General features: G+C 36.9%; 1 long non-coding RNA gene across 1 annotated transcript; it reads left to right on the forward strand.

The window, feature by feature from the left end:
• The first annotated feature begins 4,527 nt into the window (after positions 1–4,527).
• On the forward strand, positions 4,528–9,379 carry LOC120319754. The gene is made up of 4 exons (XR_005559824.1): positions 4,528–4,662; positions 5,882–5,996; positions 7,536–7,580; positions 9,199–9,379. It is a non-coding gene; the product is annotated as an uncharacterized LOC120319754 (long non-coding RNA).
• The last annotated feature ends 1,352 nt before the right edge of the window (positions 9,380–10,731 follow it).

Consider the following 10,731-nt stretch of genomic DNA (forward strand, 5'->3'; position numbering starts at 1 on the left):
ATAAAATTGCAGTTAGATGTGCCTGTGTAACTCATTAATTGGGGTTAACTGGCCTATAGGTTAACCCAAATGGATGCATTTGCACAAATAAACTATAAGTCAACTATTCCAGCTGAGCCATCAACTAACAATCACCTAAATATGAGCCAGCAGTGTGCTGCAGCTGCCAAAAAGGCCAACACAGCGCTAGGCTGCGTTAACAGGGATAGAACCAAGATCATGTGAAGTGTTAATACCACTTTACAATGCCTTGGTAAGGCCACACTTGGAATACTGCATCCAGTTTTGGTCCCCACGATGTAAAAAAGATGTTGAGACTCTAGAAAAGAGTACAGAGAAGAGCAACAAAGATGATTAGGGGACTGGAGGCTAAAGCATATAAGGAAAGGCTGCTGGAATTGGGTATGTCTAGTTTAATGAAGAGAAAGATGATGGGGGACATGATAGCAGTGTTCCAATATCTCAGGGGCTGCCACAAAGAAGAAAGAGTCAAGCTATTTTCCAAAGCGCCTGAAGGCAGGACAAGAAGTAACGGGTGGAAACTAATCAAGGCGAGAAGCAACCTAGAACTAAGGAGAAACTTCCTGACAGAACAATTAACCAGTGGAACAACCTGCCTCCAGAAGCGGTGAATGCTCCAACACTGGAGGTTTTTAAGAAGAGACTGGACAGCCATTTGTTCGAAATGGTATAGGGTTTCCTGCCTGAGCAGGGGGTTGGACTAGATGACCTCCAAGGTCTCTTCCAACTTTACTATTACTACTACTACTACTATTAATTATTATTCACATTTTAGCTTTGTTTTATATCTCCCAGAACTCCTAACCAGGAATTCTGGAATTTGTTATCCCAAGCTACATTACAACTTCTGGCTTTAGCATTTCAAAACTACACTGCATATTTGATAGAGTTAGAAGGAACTTGTGACTAGGGTGGAAGAGATCTTCTGCCAACATCATGCAGTGCAACCTGACAATAGATGAGGGGGAATTTTGCCAGATTCTTGTTCCTGCTGCACCATGCAAGCCAAGGCATATCAGCTGGCTGTTTTTTAACCCCAAATTTAGCCTTTATTTTTTAAAAAAACAGACTTATTATTAAAGGAACCCACATAACATCTAATGGAATTAAATGGCTGTGCTGGGAAGCAGGATTCTGTCTCTTCATCCAACCTCCTGGTAGGCTGATCTCACTTTCAAAGCCTGGTTCACTTTAAAAACCTTATCAGCTTGCAGACATGATGGGGACAGGAGAAGTACAACTTGAAAGAACAGTTTCCCCATGTACCAAGCCAAGCCATCTAAATGATTGTCCAGGGATCACAATGTAAAAATTGCCCAGTAGAGCTTATCTGACCATCCCTCCCCCTCTTCCAGGAATCACCAGAGCATGCTAATGGAATAATTGGTGAAACATGTTAAGATTGCATCAAGCACAAAAAAAAAATGTGTTAGAATAAGAGGAAAAATACACCTGTGCAATTAAGTAGACCTAAGTCTCAGATATGGGAAGGGTATCAGTTGAAGATATTACAGATAAGCCTTGTTTTAACAAACTTTTGTTTCACAACCATTTGAAGTTACATCACTGGAAAAAAAATGATGTAGCATCCCCATAGTCACATGATAAAAATCCAGGAGCTTGGCAACCAGCACATATTTACAACACATTAAGCATCTCAGGATCATGTGATCACCATTTTGCAACCTTCCCAGCTGGCCTCTGATCAGCAATGTCAAAAGGAGAAAGTGGATTTGCTTCATGACTATATGGTTCACTTAACATCTACAGTGATTCAACTTAACAACTACATGGGGAAAAGGTAAAATTGGTTGTGACTCACTTAATCACCACCTTGCTTAACAATGGAAGTTCTGGTCTTAATTGTAGTTGTAAGTTAAGGATCACCTGTAACATGAGAACACAGCAGAAAAGGGTATGTTTGTATTGCACTTAGTGTTTTTTTGATGGGATTCTCAGGCTGCTGATCAAGCAAATTGGTATCTGGTCTTAATAGAAGAAGGTGCAATGTTAGGGAAGTTTGATCTAGCATGTTGTACCCAGTTCCCCTTATTTTTAGAAATCCACAAAGCTGCAAGAAATAATTTAGCTTAATTATTTCAATATATATTTACAATGTTGAGAATGTAGATAGCAATAGCACTTAGATTATATACAGCTTCATAGTGCTTTAGAGCCCTAAGTGGTTTACAAATGTCACCATAGTGTCCTGAACAATCTGGGTCCTCATTTTGCCAACTTCAGAAGGATGGAAGGCTGAATCAACCTTGAACCCCATCAGGATTGAATTCCTGGCAAGAAGGAGAATGAGCCTGCAATACTGCATTCTAACCACTGTGCAACCATGCCTCATGGCTAACAGTCATATGTGTATTCCTACCTCCAAAGATTCACTAGCAAGCTTACCAGTATCAAAAGGCTAGCTGCAGAATTCACCTGGAGTTATTAGGATATAAACAAGGTTGCAGTTTGTTTTGTAACTCTAATTTAGACTTTGTTCATCTATAAACTAGTATTTAACTGCAAAATGTCCTTAATTAGTACTACAGCTGTTCCATTATAATACAGTGGTACCTTGGTACTCAACTGCTTTGAAACTCATCAAATTTGGTACTCAAGGCATCTTGACGTGAAAAATTTATCCCTGTATTGTTTGTTTGGTACTCGATGCATAAGTTAGAACTTGTCAGTGTCGGCTGCCTTGTGACTCATTAAATTATTCCTTATGGGAAAAAATTGTTTGGTATTCATTGTTTTTGATACTCATCGCAGCTCCCTGAACCAATTAAAGATGAGTACCGAGGTACCACTATAATTTGTTCTCTGAAACTTTATACAATTGTTCAGGCATTCCAGCTAGATTTACACAAAATGCTAAAATAAAATGTTAGCTAATTTGCAATTTAGCATGTATATAAATCCAGTTAAAATAATGAACCGTGGTTCAGTTAATTACTAATTAGTGTTCTGCAATGAACACAGCTTAACAGTGCATTTCAAAAATGATAAGTCTATAGAATTTTACAAAACCTTTCAAACTACATTCCATAAACTTCAATAAGATCAAGATTAAAATTTAAAATGGAGTCTTCCTATCTTTTATTGTTAACCATCTGAATTTAATACAAGCCTCAAACTATGTCAGCAACATGTCTCAACAGCTGAAATAAATTCAACAGCCATGTCTCCCCTTCCTCCTATGTAATATTCACCTGCCAAACTAGACATCCTGCAATCTGTCAGATCTATAACTAACCTTCAGATTTATGATAAAGACAAGCTCTTGCATAGGTAAGTTGAAAATATAGGAAGTGAATTTAAGAGATTTATGAATCTGCATTTCATGTTATGCATGCTTAAACAGAGGTAAATCCTATTGAGAGTAAAACTACGTAATATTTTAAAGACGATGTGCATTTCCCCCTAAGAAGTGTTTATTTTAAGCTGTGTTCTCCAACTTGAGGCCTTGCAGAAGTGCTGGATAATCCTAACCACACTAAAACCAGTATAATGACAGTTAACTGGGATGAGTTATTCTGCCATGCCTCAGTATTAAAAATGGTGCAGATCATGGAATAAAAATGGTATTTAGTTTATGAAGGATCTAATTGAGTCTTTCCCAATCTGATACTGGATTGGTCTGAGTTAAGAGTTCTTTTGGAACACACTTGTGGCCTATTATCCAGTAGTTTGCCACAGTGACCAACTACAAGCCTTTGAAAATCCACAAATAGAACATGAAAACCAAAGCCCACCCTTATTAAATATATTTCTCTAGCCTAACAAACAACATCCAGTTTGTAGGATTTTTTATGTGTTAACCATAAACTACATTAAGTGCATCTAGTCACCTCTGAATCTTCCATGAAATTATGGCTGCCTAAGCCATAGCTTAGATCCTAAATATTTACTTAGGAATAAATTCTATTGAAATCAGTAACTTTTGAAGTGAAAAGCACATACTTTAAGCTTTAATTGTAAACCGAAACAATTACAGTTCTACGCATATTTTTGGGAGGATTCACACTGAATTTATATGAGCGTATCATTGAGGAATACATTTTAAACCAGTATGAATTATCCGGGACAGAGCAGACTATGCAAAGCGTTAGTCACGTGGGCAGCCCGATCCTATTCAAGTCGACTTAAAATATAGCGCCAATTAATCAAATAAAACAGAATTAATCCGCCTATTAGCGCCCTTGGTATTTCAACCTCTCTTGGATATACTCTATTGAATTTGGCAGGCTTATTTTCCTCTACGCACTGAATCGAACTGAAATCATAAATGTATTTTCTAAACTCAAGTGGTAGTTAATGCTCCTGCCCGTGGAGAAAGAATAGGGCTTCCTTCCACAACGGTGTCTGTGCCCCGAATTGTCCCTGGTATTCGGAAGAAATGAAATCTGCAGAAAATAAGCCAGACCAAGGTGTCTTTTTCTGCAACGTCCAGCATTTGCGCGGCGGGAAGCGACTCTTTAGCGTAAGCCTCCTGGACAGGGGGTGCTATAGGCGGCCAAAACCGGATGAAGAGCCGTTCTAGGCAGACGCTGCTTCCGTACCCAGTAGGCCTTGCGCCATTCTTACTCTACAATCATCCGTTTGTGACCTTTTATTCTTAGGGTTTCTCTGACTTTGAAGGTGGGTTAGATGTTATCTTTTGGGAATAGCGGGTTGGCTAGGAGATTTTTTTTTTAACTTTTGCTGTCTAGCAACGCCCCATCCTGTGCCTTGGGAGTATCCCCATCGCTTGCGAACGAAATTAACGCTCCGTTGTTGGTGAAGGTTACCGGGATGGGTCTAAGGAGCATAAAGACACAGTAGTCCGAGGATCTCCAACTCCCGGTCCGTGGACCAACACTGGGCCGTGATATGCCAGCAACCGGGCCGCGCAAGCAATCGAAGCCCCATCCACGAGATGCAGGAAGCATACAAAACCTCCTCCCTCCGGGCCGCGGAAAAACTTCTGCCTGCGTAGTCAGAAGCCACTTCCAGCTATTATGACAGAGGACTTACTACCTCACTTTCACTCCTGCCCTACCTTATAGTAGGAGAGCCTTTTAGTCCATGATGGCAAAACTCGAGTCTGGTAGCATTTTACCCAACTAACAAGCTATTTAAAGGAATACGGTTTCCTGAGCTGTAGTTCCCACCTGTGTCTGTTAAAAAGTATATGAGATTCATTGCCACTAGAGATGAAAATTCCTATTTTCTATACCCTTTGTTCTCTTTGGGGAAAAGCTGTACGAATTTATTAGGTGTGATACCTACATGAAGCTATTATAAAAACTGTAGATTGGCGTTGCCAGTGTGGCATACAGCTGTGTTGTATTTTGATTTCTGTCCTGGAGATATTTGTTGTAGGATGGGAAATAATGTATAAAGCTACCTAATTCTGAGCCTTTGCTCATATAGGATCTAAGCTATGGCTTGGGCAGCCATAGTTTCATGGAAGATTTAGAGGTGACTAGATGTGCTTAATGTAGTTTACGGTTAATGCATAAAAAATCCTACAAACTGGATGTTGTTTGTTAGGCTAGAGAAATATATTTAATAAGGGTGGGCTTTGGTTTTCATGTTCTATTTGTGGATTTTCAAAGGCTTGTAGTTGGTCACTGTGACAAACTACTGGATAATAGGCCACAAGTGTGATCCAAAAGAACTCTTACTTTTTTGGGTAAATGAAGAACAAGTTAAATGCATTCTAAATAAAGCCTTCATATTCAAAGTGTTTTTTTTAAATAAGAGTATCTCTGGTCACTAATAAAATACAAGTTTGAATATAAAAGGCATGTAAATTTAATAAATTATTAAGCACTAGTTTACTTTCAAATACTGTTCATTTTGTTCCTACTTACAGATGCTGGCTAATATTTCAAAGTTGTGGGCTATGTATAAACCTTCAAAAGAAATTCAGCCTATTGTGTTTTCTGCAATCTTGACAGGATACCTTTATTACAAAATTGAATTTGGAGGTAAATTTTATATGCTTGTTTTTTTGGAATTTAGTTACATATGCAATTTTGGATTTATTTATTAGATTTTTATCCCATTTTTATTACTTTATAAGTAACTCAAGGTGGTGAACATACCTAATACTCATTCCTTCTTCTATTTTCCCACTAGCAACAATCCTGTGACATGGGCTAGGCTGAGAGAGGGTGACTGACCCAAGGTCACCCAGTTGGTTTACATGCCTAAGGCATGACTAGAACTCACTGTGTCTTGGTTTCTTAGACCAGCACCTTAACTGCTACATTAAACTGTGTGCAGTCATTCATGCCCGTGTCATCTCTCACTTGGATTACTGCGACACACTCTATATGGGGCTATCCTTGAAGACTATTAGGAAGCTACAACTACTACAGAAAGTTGCATAGATAGTTCTGAAGGCTCTTTGGGTGGTATATTTAACACTGCTGTTTTGTGAGCTGCATTAGTTGCCAATCTGCTTTCAAATCTAATTCAAGGTGTTGATTGTCACCTTTGAAGCCCTGCATAATACGGGTGCAGGGTATCTGAAGAACTATCTCACCGTAATAGGATTCACTCCAGCAGAAGAAGCCTACTTCAGATCCCATCTGCCAAAGAATTTCGCCTGGAGGAGTCTGCTGTGGCCCCTCCTTTTGAAATATGCTCCCATTGGAAGTGAAATTGGCCTTCCAGAAGAGCCTTAAAACCTGGCTGTGTCAGCTGGCTTGGGGCCCCAATAGGGGCACTTTATGCTGGGGTAGCTGACAGGGTAGAAAAAAAATCCCCACCCCCTGTCACCTCTTGTTTTTTTTAGTCCCCAAGCCATGTGAATTAATATTTTAATTCCTGAATTGCATTGTTAGTACTGCCTTACAGTGATTTCAACCAATCCTTAATAAAACATTATCTGATGTGTTCAAACAAAAGGGATACCCAATTCATGGATATCAAACTTGTCTGAAATTTTGCAAAAATAATAACTTGATCTTATTTCTTCAAATTCTTATAAAACCAGGTTACTAATTTGGGCCTAATATACATTCTTCAGCAATCTATAATAAATGTGAGATTTCAAGGCATTAGTGACATTAGTGTCAAAATGTCCAAAAAATAAATTGCTAAATTGAATAAATAACCCCAGATCATTGAAAGGTAATCTAAACTTTCAGTGAAATTTCTTGATACAGATTTTAAATTATATTTGACATTCCTATTGACAAACGCTGTGTGACAGCTTTTTTCCCCAATACGGTACAATATAGGCTTAGGCATATTTTTCCTGAAAGTTCCTGTCCCAGGTATTTGTATATCATAAAGTATAATTGTGAATTAAAATAATCAAGATTTTTCATCTATGACTACAACATTTCTGGTATTAATCAAATTTACAGATTTTTTTGTAGTTATATTTGCCTTGACTATTCAGGTTCTTTTATACATTTTTTTCTTGAAATATAGCTTTGTCCTGATATGACTTATGCCTCTAAATATATTAGAAATTATTGTTTGGTCTTTTGATAATGAAATTCTTTTATCCTTAGGTGAACATTCAGCTGAAAGAAGAGCAGCGGAAAACAAAAGGAGGAGTAAGTGCTAGCATAGTTGGACATATATATAGGTCTGTCATAATTACATTTCATTAATTGAGATCTTAACGTAGAACTTGACAGTGGTTCTGCATTAGTCATTAGTACCAAGTGTGTACATAAAGCTCTGAAAGTAATACTTCTTCTGAATCTACAATTTTCTTAATATGTACATCCATTAAATAAGATTAAGATTTTACTTGGCAAGTATCTAGGCTAGCTGGCTCCTTTCCCAATGCTAGAAACTAAAATAGTATAGTACATGGAAATGTAAAGAGTACCTCTAAAAACTGTCAGTGACTTTTATGATTGGGTCTCCTTTCTTTTACTTAATCCATTAAAAAACTCCCTTTTTACAGCCCTGTAATCCCTTAATTTGGGGTAGAGTCAGGGCAACTGGATGGAGTTGAGCATTTACTGACTGGATGCACTTCCTGACACCTCTATTTAACCCATTAAACCGATTAACCAAGCCAGTTTGTTAAATTTATATGCTGTTCATTTCGCTATCGAAAGCAACTCTTAATAAAATATTCAGGGGACAGATAAAAATCATCTCTTGTCAATTTGCTAAGCTGAGTGAATCATGCTATAATAAAAGGAAGCTACTGGTATTTTTTAGGTTTAAAATCTGGATCCAGTCCATTTGGTATTAAATTGTGCTTGTCACCATTTTAGTGTCTTATCTATATAACATTTTAAACTCTCAAAAGCATGTTTTTCCACTTTTGTGATTTTTTTTTTTTGCAGATAGCACTATTTCTGAATATACATTATTTTCATTTGTAATTAATTTAAACTTATTTAAATTAAACTATCATCTTTCACAACATATATACCTGGAAGAGTGTAGCTGCAATTCTAGCTGTTGCCTTGCAGCTGGTGTTCACATTCTTGTGTTGTAAGCAGTCATAACATGCTAGAAAAAGCAAATCTGTTACTTGGTTGAGGCCTGTTAAAACTGCCACTAGATAACAGAAGCATTGATTATAATTAAATAGTTATTGGGTCCTCCATATGCTGGCTCTGACAGCTGTGTATTAAGGAAGGGAATGGATAAAGTGTAAAAATGCTGTAGTTTATAAGTATTACGAAGTGAAACATATTGAACACAGTGTGATTGATTCCCAAGTAAACACGCATAGCATTCTGCTATTTTATTTAGATTGTAGCATTTTATGTATTTGCATAAAATAACACTTAGATTTGCATATCTATCCAGGCTTGAGTTATATTTTCTGTATCAGAATAATTGATAGATGTTATACGTAGTCATACTAAAGGTGTCTAAAATAGTGAGTTGACTGCAACATCATCATATGAATGGGCTAGTTAGGCTGCTCTTCCTTCCCACTTCAATCTCATATGTGTAACCTAGGTCTGCTATGAAGAGTCTACATGGCACTCTGGAGCAGAATTGGGGAGTAAAATTGAGAAACATTTGGTGGAATCTTCTGATGAGAAAATACAATTAGGTAGTGCCCAGTGGAAAATGTAATATTATAATTGATTGGTTGCTGATTTCCCCCATCATTCTAAGTCATATTTTTTCAGTAAAGTAGAAGTATTTTTTTAAAAAATATTTATTGTTGGTCTAATTAAGATTATGTTATTTCAGGAGCCAGGCCTGTGCATCATTAAAACTTGCACTCTTCAGAATGAATTTTTGAACTGTCATCTTAGCTGTAAACAAGTTGAGCTACATCATGGGAAACTACTTATTCTGTAAGCAGTGTGCATCATTAGCACAATGGTAATCTGGCATCTGTCATGGAGTGAATAAATGTGATGTTCAAGAAGTCTGTCGAATATTTTATTAATGAATGTATATTTCCTAGATGTAATTAATATTTCTTATTTATTTATTTATTGGACACTTTCCTTCACTGCTTTTAATTGTTGGTCTTTAATTCTCCAGCTACCAAAGTGGCAAACAGTACAACATAATGACATGGTATAACACAGTTATATAAAATATAACGCTGTATTTAGCACTCCTAGGGTTCAGATTCCAGGATACATGACAGAACTTCAAAACAATGTAGTAGATAAAGCATGTTAAAGACAGCAGGATCTATAATAACATAAGGCCATAAAATCTAGCCAACCAAAACCCACCAAAATAGTTTCTATTTAAAGAACCTAAGGAAAATGTTTGCCAGCTGAGACAGCTACAAAGTCAAGTCCCAAGGGAAAAAAATCTGAAGGCTGATTTCATGCTTTTAGATAGTAGCAGTGGATTGGCTCTTTCTATCCTTTCAGAGAAGTAGTATGTCAGTAAACTATCATATGTGCTAACCCTGGGTGCCTAAAACTGAACATTGATGAAAAGGATAAAACTGTAAAGTTGCATGAAATGTGTAGGTGTGAGGGGAGATAAAACCTGAGGGGAATGGGAGCTATTAGACTATCAATTACATGCTAGATTGCAGATAAAAACGTGTAGCATGCATCCATGTTGGAAAGGCTCTCAGTCACATACATAATCAGGTACTCCCTGGCTTTGTTGGAAAGAAACATTTGTGTATAATTTTTCTTTAGACTTTCACAAGTCTTTCCATATCTCTTCTGAGATTCTAGCAGGCTGCTGCCATTCTTGGTCCACCTAGAACAATCAAACAACAGATGAGATAAAAACAAAATAGCAAAAAGAAAGTTTTCAGTAAAAATGTGATCAAGTTATTTTCTATTTTGTTACCACATCTTAAGATTCTATGATAATGAAGTTAGGCTGAGTTGGCTTTACAGTAGAGTTAATCTTTATTTTTTATGTATTTGTTTATTAAATTTATTTGCGGCCCATCTCAACCACAAGGTGACTCCATCAGTTTGGTATCCATGTTAATAGCACCAATTCTGAAGAAACGTATTTAATGAGTTTTGCATAATCACAATATAAAGTGCACAGTATCTAAATTATATTGTTCATTTACTTAGTAAATATAACTTACAACTCCCAATAAGCACTTCTGCTATGAGAATAAGAATGTCTGGGATGTAATCAATATTTGATTTTTGTATATTTTGTTGAAATAGAGTGGATTAGTTTTAAGAATATTCTTATATGGTAAGTGTCCTTGACCTCTAAACCCTAGATTTAATTTCGCACCATAAGGGAAACATACACAGATATATTTTTGTTTTGTTTTGA

Source organism: Crotalus tigris, unplaced genomic scaffold, assembly GCF_016545835.1.
Source record: "Crotalus tigris isolate CLP2741 ecotype Arizona unplaced genomic scaffold, ASM1654583v1 scf7180000020955.813331, whole genome shotgun sequence".
NCBI lineage: Eukaryota > Metazoa > Chordata > Lepidosauria > Squamata > Viperidae > Crotalus > Crotalus tigris.